At 39.1% G+C, this 13,821-nt stretch overlaps 1 protein-coding gene across 2 annotated transcripts in view; it reads left to right on the forward strand.

Moving 5' to 3' along the window:
- The first annotated feature begins 3,097 nt into the window (after positions 1-3,097).
- The window catches only part of STX5 (syntaxin 5), a 699,464-nt gene continuing 688,740 nt past the window's right edge, over positions 3,098-13,821 (forward strand). Inside the window, exon 1 of one of the 2 annotated variants that reach the window (XM_044075745.1) lies at positions 3,098-3,212. The gene's annotated coding sequence lies outside the window, so the exon portion shown is untranslated. The remainder of the gene's footprint in view (positions 3,213-13,821) is intronic. The other variant, XM_044075746.1, reaches the window with a different exon arrangement.

Below are 13,821 nucleotides of genomic sequence, written 5' to 3' on the forward strand. Positions count from 1 at the left end.
GATCAATGTTTAACATCTGTTCCTGAATTTGAGTGGTTGTCTCTGATTCTTGAGCTAAGAGGTTGGGAGGGCACGAGTGTATAATGGGTTGCACTGTATTGTTTTCACTTCAGCAATCTGAAATACACTTCTTGTTCAATTGCTTATATACTTATTCGATTACTAGCAACTTCTAATTTGTGCAGAACCATACAAGGTGCTGTATTTGATTGCCACTCTGTGTAAGTGTACTGTATACACACAAATGTATGTATTTATGTACATATGTAAATACTTGGTTCCTACACCCCAGACTAGTCATGGTGTAAGGGAATTGATTGTAGTAAATATAAATATATATATATATATATAATATATATATATATATATAGATAGTCATAATATGAGCCATGTTCCTTGAGTATGATCCTTTTTTTCCTTATTTTGATGACTGCTGACAGTGTGTTTATTTCACTATGAATAAACTGGATATCATGAAGTCTACAAGTTTAGTGTTAAAATTAATACCGTTTTATTTTATCTTATTTTTTTTTACATGCACACAGGTAAGAAATGAGCCATGTTTTTCTGGCTCTTAGTGCAGACAAGTAAAGCTGTTAGTTGTTAATGTGCTACTTCTTGTAGTAGAGGGTTTGTTTTCCTCAGCCTTTATCTTCTGTGAGAGTTAAGTCACTTGACCACACAGTGCTCCTGGACTGCTTCTGAAAAGGGACACTTGCATCCAGTCGGCTGGCCCATGCTGTTAGCAAACACAGTACACATTTGACTTTTGAATTCCTGCATCTTTCACATAGCAGCAAATTATTTTTTACTATATGCTGCTTGACTATGAATCCCCCCAGTATCTTGTAATTTAATGGATTGTTAGATGCATTTTCAATAAGCGAGAGTGTCAAGGGAATAGATTATTTATTTATTATTTATTTAACATTTGTTGACCAGAAAAGTCTGACTTGGAACGAGACAATTTTCAGTGGAGGGCCAGGGGAAAAATTCTCCAGACGCATGTCTTTGAAATGTGGGAGGAAACCTGAGTACCCAGAGGAAACCCATTCAAATGCAGGGAGGGCATGCAGCCTTCACACAGAAGGCACCCCAGCCAAGAATTGAACTGGAGAACCTCTTGCTCTGAGGTGACAACATTAACTGCTGCACGACTGCACCTCGCAATGTTGGTTAAGCAACAGATGTTTGCTGTTGCTTAAGATAAGATTGTTTTCAATGTGAAATGTATTCGTTTTGTTTAGCAAATGGATGTCAGTGTATTTGTTGTAAAATCTGAAATAAAAGTTAAATGCAAATCTGTGTGATCACCATAAAAGCAAAGAAGAAAATATGCTCACTGACATAATTATATAGTGTTTTATGGTAATTGAGAAGACAAAAGGAATGGGATATTGGTATAGCTGAGGGGGTCCATTAGCCTGCCTAGGGCCCCATTTGACCATGATCCAGCTCTGCCTGCAGTAGCTATTCTACAAAGACTTTCAATCTATTGAACTATGTTAAGGCAGCCCAAGGTATTGCCATTAGTCCCAGGCATATTGCCAGCACCTCATTTAATCTCTCTAAGTGAGATAGCCTGTCAGAGTCTGTGGCTGGCAAATGTTTCCATAAGCTTGATTTTCCCTAGATATGTATAAACAATCACATACAAGGTTTTCTATGTTGTTTATTCATCATTTTTCTACTTCACCGTCTAATGGGGACTTTCTGAAATCAAGCACACAGTAATAGTAATTTAATTTTGTATGATGTTTTGTGGAGTGTAGACATTATAAACATTGCTGAACTTGATTTCATTGAGTTTGACATTATAGGTTCATAGGTAAGTACTAGGCTAGCTGCCCTTGTGGGCCATTTTAAGCCTAGCCAATTTCCTTTTTATGCTCGAATAAAACTTTGGTTAGAGACTGGCCTTACCCATCCCTTGGTTGATAATTATATTTTACCCCTAATGATAATAACTGGGATCATGCCATAGATAATTTGAGGGGACCCATGAATGGAATAAAGCATTTAGGAACTGCTTCTGTCCATTAGGAGTGCATGGAGCAGTCCTGAGGTAAATGTTCTGTTTCCCATCCACAGATTCAAGTTACGCTTGAAGCTGGACAGGGATGAGCTTTTTTTATGCCAGACACAGGTTGCCTTTTAAGCAGTCGCCAGTCTGTAAGATACCAAGTAGAGTGACAGGACTTTACCCGTGTAACTCGGGTATGTTGTTTAGGCCTTGCATCCTTTTGTTAAGGTATATCTGTGGGCATTCCCGTTGTTGCATGTGTCTGGATACATTCCAAAGGGGAATTATACTTAAAGGCTGGCCTAATAAGGGCTGGGTAAAGGGGGACATTGACATCCCTAGATCTAGACACAATAAGCTGTTCAGTATAGAAAGGCTTTCTTATGATAATGGACTCAGTTGGTCAAAAGTTAGAACACTGATCATATACGTTCCCAAATCATGATGAACTGGAGAAAACTCTTTGAAGCATATTGTCAATATGGTAATCCCCTGGAGAAGAAAACTTCCCGAAGGATACAGTAATGCAGTTTTTGGTTTCCGTCCTTGATTTTGACACGGGCTATGTCATTTCGGGATTCAGTGACTTCTCTTAGCTTGCCGTCATCCGCAAACTTAATTAGACAGAGCCCTTTGTTACTTTCAGAAGAGAAAATGCCAAACAGAAGTGGTGCCAGTACAAAACCACGTAGACTCTGCAAATGACGGTTCTCTTTGTGGAGATAACTTCCCCTATTTTGATTTCCTACGTTTTATCTGTGAGCCAGTGGGTGATACTGGCTTAGTTTATTTCTTTTTCTACCATGCCTGAATGGAGAATTGTGTCAAAAGCTTTGTCAAATAAAGCAAAACAATTAAGCAAATTACCGGTGTCACGTCTATTAGTGAGTCATATGCTTTTGTCCATTTAACCCACATTGGTGTGAAAAAAGGATGTGATACTTTCAAAGAGTTTAGAAGAAAAACCTGCAAAAGCAAAACAACGCCTGCCACACCCCCAACCACTTTCCTTGCCTTTCAACTGGCGTGATGACGTCACACCGTCAAAATGGGCACGTTTGGAGACGTGGCATAAGACGTCATTTTATACTTCTAGCTGTAGTCAACAGGGAGGGGAGTGAAAGTGGTCTACCGGTTTGTTGTTACTACTACCGATTGTGTCATCTGCAAGACTGAAAATTACAGGCAGGTAAAGAGTTTCTAAGGCCCTGTTAACGATGTGAGATAGGCAGGCTTTCGGTTATTTATTTATTTTTTATAGAAAGTGAATTATTTCGTTAATGATCGAATGTGAAACATGAACCTGTTGGGTTTTAAGAATCACTAAAGCAGAAAAATATTAGTGTTTCTGTTCTTGCCTGCCAAGGCAGAAGATTGTGAAAGTGTTTATATGATGACTTGTTTAGTGTGTATGTGTTGTTTGTCTATGCTTGTATTAAACTCTGCGTACCGGAAAAAAGGACCCCCACTGTAGCTAAACATTAAAGTTGTATGTAATTGACTGTAGAAATGGCCAATAGCCGTTAACTGCTCCCATAGGCTCGAGTTATGCTAATTAAATGTATGTGGGTGGATGTTTTGTTTTCTTCTTCCTTAGTTTGGGTCCTGTATGCTGAGGAATGTATATGAAGTAATTGTTCCGTAGCACTCTTGTGTTTTGGTGAAGGCTCTTTGCTTTCAGTTTTGAGTGGTCCTGGTATAGAAATCCTGTTCTATCTAGAAGACATCCTAGTGTTTCCAGGATTGCTGATTTGTAACTAAGTTACTTGCCCCCAGTATGCTCCTGGAAAGTAATATATATTTTATGCAATAGTTTGCTATGCAAAAAAATATAAACTATATGTAAGATTGCGTGTCATGGGAAGCTTATAAGTTAAGCATTCACACTTAACTTCAGGACCTGGACTGCCATCTTGTGTGTTAGACAGTCTTGTTTTCAGTGGTAGTACTGATACAGTAGTGTTAACAGTATATCAGATGCAAGTGTATGCACGTAATGTGATTGAACGAAACTCTTAAGGTATTTGCATTTTGTGAATAGTGTAGGCATTGGGTAAACATAATTCAGTCTGTGAAGAACTGGGATGCTAGTTGCAAAACAGCATTTTGTGTTTAATTTTTGACTGGGGCAGTGACTTGGTACAGCAATAAAGTTGGTTAGATTTGTGTAACATTTTATGGTTTTCTTATGCATTGTGTAGCGTTTTTTTTTTTCCTGCATTGTTGCATATTTAGGCAGGCCTCATAGAGGGTAGGGAACTACAGCTCCCTCTTAACCTGTAAACATTAAAGGTGGGTACAAAGGCCTGTTAGGTTTATATATCTTAAAAACCTGGACATCTAATTTAGAATGAAATGTGAGTAGTGAATATCACACACCTCTTTCCGCTTCCAGTAGTAAGGTGGGATACTACAAATAAACCAGATGAAAGAATAAGTACATCGTCACAGATGTAAAATCTGTAAATTCAGTAAACTGTTTGGTAATCCACAGGTGTAGTACCTTGCAGGATGCGCAGTAGCAAAACCCTCCCCAAACATGCCTCCAGCCCTGTGGAGAGAGCAGTAGTATGATATTCAACAGTGTGTGGACTGGAATGTAATTAATATTCAGCATATATGCCGATGGCAATCCAAATGACATTTAATGTAATGTTGTATTAGGGACATAATGTAATTAATATTCAGCATATATGCCGATGGCAATCCAAATGACATTTAATGTAATGTTGTATTAGGGACATAAAACTTCATTCAGTACCAGCAGTGAAATGTTTTATCAGGGACATTAAAAACCAAAATGCGTGCAGTAAATCATGTTTAGTCAGTCAATCAAGCAGAGTTAACACCATTTCTCGAAACGATACTGCTACATTTTAACTGCTTTAAGGAGTAGCGTTTGCAAGGCAGCGGGGATGTGGCGGGTGTAGTGCCCCCACAGGGGGTGCAGGGGGCTTGCGCCCCTGAAAAAATAATTTATCAGAGGATGGAGTTTGAGTGCCTGAATATTTGTCAGTTTACATAAACTGACATGCGAATTAGCATGCCTGTCAGTCTTCCTCGATATCCTAAGTGCGAGGAAGCAGAACTAAGTGCGAGGTAATACACTTGTAGATTACAAACTATTTTGCAAAATTCTACCACCAAATATCTTTTTAGCTTTGATTCTGAAAAGAAGAGATACAACTGTATATTAATTTACTGGTGCCATTAATATATTGGTCACTTAGTGTGTTTTTTTACCTCGGCGTTTTGACAACAAATCTACAGCCAATCATGCGGTGACCCCTAACTGGGAAAAGCCAAAAGACAACAAGAAGTGTGTGTTTTTTTTTTTTTATTATTTTCTGTGTACTCGGTAGCATCAAAATTTGCGTGTGATCATTGGGATTCAGAAACCGTGTAAAGGGGTAAGTCAAGTTTGAAAATGGGGGCATACCTCTAAAAATAGTTACACCATTTCAGGTGGGATTTACCCCTGCAAATGGGAATATTTGTCCAAAATCTAGACAGTTGAGGTCTACCCCCCCCTTCAAAAAACAAAATTCCCATTAATAACCAGATCAGTTTTGTAACAGAAATCATGGCAGAGGATCAGAAAGAGGAGCAGTTTGTTATTTTTCACGATAGGTCTTTATATGTTAGGCACGGGTCTATATTCAAAGTTTCGAAAATATAATAAAAAAAATTAAAAGAAAAACTTGAAATCCTAGTCCCTCCAAGCTACACACTCTAGGGACCTAAACCTTGTCACCACAATAAACAGAATATGCTGGAGGGATAGATTCCTGTTCCAGCGACTTCCCATACTCTGGAACAGACTACCTATCTATGTCAAGACAGAGCTCCTCATTAGCACTCTTCAAGAAAAATCTTGATGTTTGGATGGGAAATAGGAAGTTCGCCATAGGGATCACTTCTGTGGCTCTGCTTGACTGGGGCACAAGAAAATAATTTTCTTGGGTGGCGAAAGCCAGGGTACCTTTTTGGCTAGGCTTATTTAGGCCCTAGGGCCAATAGCCTAATACCTACTTACCTGAATGCTCTGAGCAGGGGGGCAAGCCCCCCCTACTTAAATATACCAACTCCTAGATCGCACTTCAGTGCAGAACAGGGAAAATTTCCCATTCGGCGCAGTACAGAGCCGTTGCTTTTAACCATCAAGCTTTTCAAAATTCAATCGTGTGGTGTTGACCATATGCCATTTGAACTTTGAAAAGCTCAAATAATTAATAGGGACCCGTTGGGCACTACATTGTTTAATTGTGCTGGAGTCGGATAGAGTTGGGGGGGGGGTGCACCTGCTCCATTTTCAGATGGAATTGACTGAAAATATAGTTTACCAGTGTGACTGAAAGTATAGTGCAGTGTAACTTGCAATTTCTTCTTGGTGCAGTAAATGTTAATATTTTCACTATTTAAGTAAACTATTTTACCTCACTTTGGATTGGCTGAGTTATAGTTGTGTTTAGATAAATGTATCGAATTGATGAAAAGCTGAACTAAACTCAGTACATGACTTTATTAAAAAACAAAAAAACTTCCTTTGCACCTGTGAGTTATTCAAGAACAAAATCTGAGAAAAGACACTTTAATAACTACATTTGACTGGCTGTACATTGATTTTATACTTGCAGCCTATTTCTCTGTTTTAGTAAGGTTGGTATGCTGTCTCACTGGTATTGTATAGATTTAGAAATGCCTGCATCTTGCCGCTGCAGTTATCGGTGTTAAATGATTAGTTCATCTCTGTTACTCCTTTTGGAAATTATTTTTTACTTTCTAGATGCATTTAGTGTTTGATATGGTTTGGGTATTATCTGTCTTGCTTCTAAAGCACAAGATTGTATAGTAGGTCATCTACTGATTGTTTGTATGTGCATTACAAATTCTGTAAAGCTGTTATGTATGTCCTTTAGGCTATGAGACAGTGTACTGTGTGTATTCTAGGGTTAATGTATGTTACATAGCAGAATGTCCAGAGTGCACACGGTGCTGACAAAGCTTTAGAGGGAAAAAAAATGACCATATCATGGTGCACATCGTGCTGACAAAGCTTTAGAGGGAAAAAAATGACCATATCATGGTGAGTTAGTCTGCTATATAGATCAGAAGTCATACTGATGTGTGTCCTTGTTGACATTTTTGTATATATCCTTATTTTATTTATTTATTTTTTTTAATTGCTTAGTCTATGTTTTGAGTGTCCATTGCAGTGCTTAATAGGTAGTTTAGTGTGTGTGTGTGTGTGTGTGTGTGTGTGGGGGTATGAATGCTGTGCTATTTCCCATCCACTCTTACCCCGGGGGTCGCTTCTGTGGCTCTGCTCAGCAGGGCCACAGGAAAATAACTTTCTTGGGTGGCGTAAGCCAGTGAACCTTGTTGTTTAGGCTTACTTAGGCCCTTGGGCCGATAGCCTTGTACCTACCTATGAACCTATGTTTGAGGATGTGTGTACAAGTACTTTGTACTGCACTTACACAAACAAAATTTTTATTGCATACTTTTAATTGGGTAAGTCTGGCTTAAATGCGTGTGTATTTGCTGTTTTCTCATTTTTGTCACCCACTATTAAGTGAAAATTGAGCAAAACCTAGGGTTATTGGGTAAATGCAGTGATGTGAAGGATGATTCTTATCTGGAACACTGTAAATTTGTGTCTGCAGATTTGATCCCTTCCTGCATAGAATAGAGTTTAAAACTAGCACTCTGATTATTCAAGTAAATTCTTAAATTACATTTTCATTGTAAATTGTGTTTAGGGCATGTAGTAGTGTCACTGGTTCCTTGCTTGGTTTTGAGTTATCTCATCTGGCTGAATGCAAATGCTATGTTATGTTGTAGCAGCTCTACAGTAAAATATATGTGAACTGGCTTTGCTTGTGGATTATGTGAAGTACTCTTAAGTGCATGGCAGGCTCTAACTTACTCACGTTCATCAGGCAGCATCCTAAATCAAACACCATAGACTGTGTACACTGTAATTACCGTGTAGGATGTTCTTTGTGAGATTTTAAATCTTACTATTGGGTGTGTAGGTTCTGATGTTTGTATTACTCCCAGAAACTAAGAATTACATAAAACCACACTTTCACTTACTGAGGACATGTAGAAGTGGTTATTAAAGGCCCACTGTTCTAGCCTTGGTATCTCTACTGACTACAGTTTTAGCCTTAAATGTTCAGTGTATTTGTGACTGATATTCACAGCTGCTTGACAATGGCATTTTATTCTGAGATTTTTTACATTGTGAGATATATTGCAAGTTTTTGTTTGTTACAGAATGTGTTTTTAGTTTATGGGGTTTTAACCTGGTTATGTCGTAGGATGCTTGGCACATTGTACGGCACTTGGTAGTTTAAACAGAGGAGTAAATTTTGTTACTTTCAGAAACTAGGGAAAAGGAATGTGTATACTGTAAGTGGCACAGAGTTACTTTTTCACTGAGCAATTGGTGTGTTTTGTGTATGTATCGTGTTGTGGCATAATACAGATTGTTTTAATGGTTATCTGTTTATATATATATATATATATATATATATATATATATATATATATATATATATATATATATATATACTCATGAGATTTGTTTTTCATATACATCATGTATCTGCTTGGATATTGCAAAACGGGTGCAGTAATTTTCTATTGTATTGAACTGCCATCTTGCTTCAGATGGGCTTAGAAAGATAAGGTAAACTTAAATTTCTCCCCTTTTTGATATCCTTTGTATGACTGCAGCTTTCATGACATGCATCAGTTGGGTTTATTTTTCCATTTGTGCTACTGAAATGTAGCCACTATATTTCAGAATTCTAACAAATGATTAGAATTTGACTGTGTATTTGAAGTGTTTGGCATGATGATTTTTGATGGTGTAAATATGATGCCATAGGCCTTTGCTAATAGTTGTAAAACATTTGTGACACAGTTCCCAGGATCTGCCATTGGTCATTTATTTTTTCTGCTTGACGGAACAGCATGTTTAGATTGGTATGTTTGAGAGGCGACGCAGCGGATAGTATTGCTGTCTTACTTAAAGCAAGAGGTTCCCAGGTTAGATTCTTTGCTACGGTGCTTTCTGTGCAGAGTCTGCATGTCCTCCCTGTATTTGCATAGGTTTCTTCCAGTTGCTCTGCTTCTAACCTCCTCTGATTCTTGGTTATCATGCAGTAGTTTATATGCTGTACTAATTATTCCCTTTTAACAGCAGCTTCTGTTATAGATTCTTTTATTTAGCCCCCCCCCCCCTTAATTTCAATTTCTTTCTCTGCCTACACTCTATCAGTCCTTTATAGGGAAGATAATCTAACCTGTAGTCCAAATAAATTATTAGTGTTTTTCCATATTACCTTTCTCTGTCTAATTATTTCATCCCAACACCTTTGTTCCTTTGCCAGTTTTCTCCAATAAATTCCAGCCCCCTGTTGTCTGCATCCCTAATTGCAGCCAGCCCCATTGGCAGAATCTCTCTCCTCCATTTTTCATGTTGGCTTGGAATACTTTCTGCTACTTTATGAATATAATATTCTGTATGATTTGTTGCTGTTCTCCTTAAAGATCTGAATCCTAGTTTCCTTGTTTCTTGACCCCCCCCCATTTCATCATCATCCCTTTCCACTTTGAGTTATAGGTTTCTGCTTGTGCCTTAACAGTGTAGCTCTGAAATAGCCTGTTAAATTGGGTAATCCCAATCCACCTTACTATATTAGAAGAATCCTCTTATCCCACTGGACTCTTGCCATTTCCCCTCCCAGATAAATTCTTCAGCTCTTTATTAATTGCTATGCACAATTTCTCATCTGGTTGATAAAAATGTCTGACCTGTGTATAACACTAAATGGCTTAAAACATTTTAACTGCTTGTATCTTACTGTCCATAGCCATATAACAGAGCTTCCGATTTCTCACTATTTGTATTGCCATTTGTTTAGTCTCTTCCTGCATATCCCTTTAGCTGCCATGCTGGTATGTTGTTGCTTTTTTTTTTTTAATCCATACTCCTTAGTGCTCTATTTTATCATGTCCCCGTAAGTATGGATATTGCTGAACCAATTTCACTGTCGATACATAATTTACGGAGATCACCTTTGTTTTACCTTCATTAATTTTTTTCCCCGAAAATATTTTAAATTGTCTCAAAATGTTCCAGAACAGTGAGACGTCCCCTTTCTGGTTTTATCTGCTATAATATATCATCTGCAAATAAAGCCAGATATTTTTGAATTTCTGAGTTCCTTATTATACTTTCAGGTAGTTCTAAATATAATGTAAATAATAAAGGAGAAAAAATGACACCCTTGCATGGTCCCTGTGCTCAAGCATAAATTGTTAGAGAGGAACCCACCTACTTTGCCTCTGATCCCTCATAAATCCTCCTAATCAACCTTATAATTTTTATCAGGGAATGCAAATGCTTTATTAACTTGCTCATAAATTCCACTAACAACAGTGGTATTTTCTTACATTCTGCTTCCCTCTGTATCATCAATATTCTGTTACTTTGTCAAATGTTTGCCTCCCTCCACAAAACCACATTGATTATATCTATCAGTTGTGCATCACCTTTGCTATTCTTTTAGCCATTATAGACCTAAACACTTTATAGTCATGGTTTAGTGTAGAAATGGGCCTGTATGAATCTGGATCTGAGCGGTCTTTACCCTCTTTAGTTATTACAGCTACCACTGCTTTCTAAACAGTATGTTGGTATTTCTCCCCTCTTCAAATACTGTTAAAGCCTTCCAGGTCATCATTTTTTTCCAGCAAAGTTTCCAGACTTCACAGGAATACCATCTTTTCCTGGGGACTTGGCTGTGGAATGATTATACATCACAATTTGCATCTCCTATACTGTTAGTATTTGAGCCTCTAACCTTGCCATAATTAATTCTTCCATAAACATCTCCATCTTTTATTTCAATATTTCTCTGATTTTTACAGACTTTCATAGAATTTCTGAAGTATTTCTAATACCTCTACAGGATATCCTTGTTATAGGCTTCCTAAGCTTGGCGACAGCTCTTTCTACTTTGTTTTCTGAGTTGCTGTGCTAAAAGTTTTTGTGCTCTAGAGTTATCAAAAAGTTGCTACTAATCTTTATTGATCAGTGTTTTGTGTGTGACCTTGGTAAATGCAGAAGTTAAATTTTATGTAAATTACATTACAGCATAATTTTTCATTCGCAACTGTTGTATTAATCTGATGTCCTTTTTCATTCGTTTTTCAGCAGTCTATCAGATCTGACCTCTGATCCAACTTGGCTGCATAACTAGACTTTCAGATCCAGTTTGAGCTCCACTCCCTACCCACAATGGCTCCGTCAACTAGCAGTGCCTCCGATCTCGTTTGCTGCCATCTTGTGCAGATGTGGATCCTTCTTTGACAACTATTTTTGGTATTTTTGCAGTTTTTGTGACTAGCAAAATCTTTTTAAAGGCCTTTTATCTATACTTCTGTAATTACCACCCTCCTCTCGTCATCTTCTTTCGGCTGTTCCCGTTAGGAGTCACCACAGCGGATCACCTGTTTCCATTTCTTCCTGCCCTCTGCATCCATAAACCTTATCTTAGGCCTTCCTCTTTTGCTGTTACCTGGTAGCTTCATCCTTACCACCATCTTTTTCCCAATAGACTCAGCATCCGTCCTCGGCACATGTCCAAACCAGCATAATCTTGCCTCTCTGGCTTTGTCTCCAAACCTTCCAACCTGGTCTGACTCTCTAATATGCTTCTTCCTAATCCTATCCACCCTCGTCACACCCAGTGCAAATCTTAACATCTTTAACTCTGCCACATCCAGCTCAAACTCCTGCCTTTTTGTCAATGCCACTGTCTCCAACCCTTATAACACAGCTGGTCTCACTACCCTCTTGTAGACCTTCCCTTTCACTCTTACAGGTACTCGTCTGTTACAAATCACTCCTGACACTCTTCTCCACCCACTCCATTATGCCTGTACTCTGTTCTTCACCTCTCTTGCACACTCACCGTTACTCTGAACTATTGACCCTAAGTATTTAAGCTCATCTACCTTCGCCACCTCTACTCCTTGCATCCTCACCATTCCTCTATCCTCCCTCTCATTCACACACCTATATTCTGTCTTAGTCCTGCTGACCTTCATTCCTCTTCTCTCTAGAGTATATCTCCATCTCTCCAGGGTCTTCTCCACCTGTTCCCTACTCTCACTACAGATGATAATAATGTCATCTGCAAACATCATGGTCCACGGGGACTCCTGTCTGATTTCGTCTGTCAACCTGCCCATCACCATTGCAAATAAGAAAGGGCTCAGAGCTGATCCAACCCCACCTGCACCTTAAACGCATCCGTCACTCCCACCGCAGACCTCACCGCTGTCACACTACCATCGTACATATCCTGTACCACTCTTACATACTTCTCTGACGCTCCTGACTTCCTCATACAATACCACAACTTCTCTCTAGGCACCCTGTCATATGCTTTCTCTTAAGTCTGCAAAAACACAATGCAACTCTTGACATTCTCTGTACTTCTCCATCAGCACTCTCGGAGCAACCATCGCATCTGTAGTGCTCTTTCCCGGCATGAAACCATACTGTTTATCACTAATCATCACGTCCCTTCTTAACCTAGCTTCCACTACTCTTTCCCATAACTTCATGCTGTGACTGATCAGTTTAATCCCTCTGTAGTTACTACAGCTCTGCACATCACCCTTATTCTTAAAAATCTGTACCAAAACACTTTTTCTCCATTCCTCAGGCAACCTCACTTTCCAAGATTTCATTAAACAATCTGGTTAAAAACTCCACTGCCGTTTCACCTAAACACCTGCATGCTCCCACAGGTATGTCATCTGGGTCAACAGCCTTTCCATTCTTCATTCTCTTTGTAATTATCCTTACTTCCTCCTTGTTAATCCATTGTACTTCATGATTCACTATCCCTACATCATCCAACTTTCTGTCCCTCTCATTCTCTTCATTCATCAACCCCTCAAAGTACTCTTTTTTCCATCTCCTCAACACACACTCCTCGCTTGTGAGTGTGTTTCCCTCATTATCTTTTATCACCTTTACCTGCTGCACATCTTTCCTAGCTCGGTCCCTCTGTCTAGTCTAGTCAATCGGTACAGGTCCTTTTCTCCCTCCTTAGTGTCCAACCTTTCATACAACACTTCATATGCCTTAGCCTTCACCACCTCTCTCTTTGCCATGCACCTCATCTCCTTGTACTCCTGTCTACTTTCTTCATCTCTCTGACAATCCCACTTCCTCTTTGTCTGTATACTCCCCTGTACTTCCTCATTCCACCACCATGTCTCCTTGTCATCCTTCTCTGTCCAGATATGATACCCAGCACCTTTCTAGCTGTCTCCCTTACTAGCTTTACTGTAGTTACCCAGCTGTTTGGTAACTCTCTTCACTGCCACCCAGTGCCTGTCTTAACTCATCCCTGAACTCCACCTCCCAATTACCCTTTTTCAGTTTCCACCATTTGATCCTTGGTGCTGCCCTCACACTCCTCCTCTTCTTGATCACCAACGTCACCCTACAAACTACCATCCTATGCTGTCTAACTACGCTTTCTCCGGTCACCACTTTACAGTCTCCAGTTTCCCTCAAACTGGCCCTCCTACATAAGATATAATCCACCTGTGTGCATCTTCCTCCACTCTTGTATGTCACCCTATGCTCCTCCCTCTTGTTAAAATGCATATTTACCACAGCCATGTCCATCCTTTTTGCAAAATCCACTACTATCTGACCTTCTGCATTCCTTTAACACCATACCTACCCATCACTTTCT

This window comes from Protopterus annectens, chromosome 6.part1 (genome assembly GCF_019279795.1).
Source record: "Protopterus annectens isolate FY-2018-M chromosome 6.part1, PAN1.0, whole genome shotgun sequence".
NCBI lineage: Eukaryota > Metazoa > Chordata > Ceratodontiformes > Protopteridae > Protopterus > Protopterus annectens.